This window comes from Pan troglodytes, chromosome 20, assembly GCF_028858775.2.
Source record: "Pan troglodytes isolate AG18354 chromosome 20, NHGRI_mPanTro3-v2.0_pri, whole genome shotgun sequence".
Classification (NCBI taxonomy): domain Eukaryota; kingdom Metazoa; phylum Chordata; class Mammalia; order Primates; family Hominidae; genus Pan; species Pan troglodytes.
In genome coordinates this window covers 54,530,724-54,531,061 of record NC_072418.2, presented here as the reverse complement: position 1 = coordinate 54,531,061, position 338 = coordinate 54,530,724, and the positions used below count along the sequence as shown (strand labels likewise).

General features: G+C 35.5%; 1 non-coding gene across 1 annotated transcript; it reads right to left on the bottom strand.

Annotated features, from left to right (window-relative positions):
* Positions 1-234: 234 nt before the first annotated feature.
* On the bottom strand, positions 235-338 carry LOC112206453 (small nucleolar RNA U13). Its single transcript, XR_002940822.1, has one exon. It is a non-coding gene; the product is annotated as a small nucleolar RNA U13 (small nucleolar RNA).

Genomic DNA, 338 nt, shown 5'->3' with positions numbered 1-338 from the left:
AAAAAGAAAACTACATAACTAACAGCAATAAAAAGAAAAGTGAGCGCAAAATTATCAAAAAGTTAGAATTAGAATGTTACTGACTTCTGGAGGGAGGCATGGATTATTACTGGGGAAGCCACATGCAGGGGATTCTGAAATATTGTGTATGTTTCATTTCTTGACCTATATGACTACTTTAAGATGAATCTTAACATCTACTTCTGAAACTATTCAGAAGCTTTTTTTTTTTCCATTCAGATGAGTAATATGCCGATGTTGTAACAAGGAGTGAGGGAGGCACATCTTATACACGAGCCTGAAAACCCAGTCCTCACACTTATGAACTACAAAAGGAT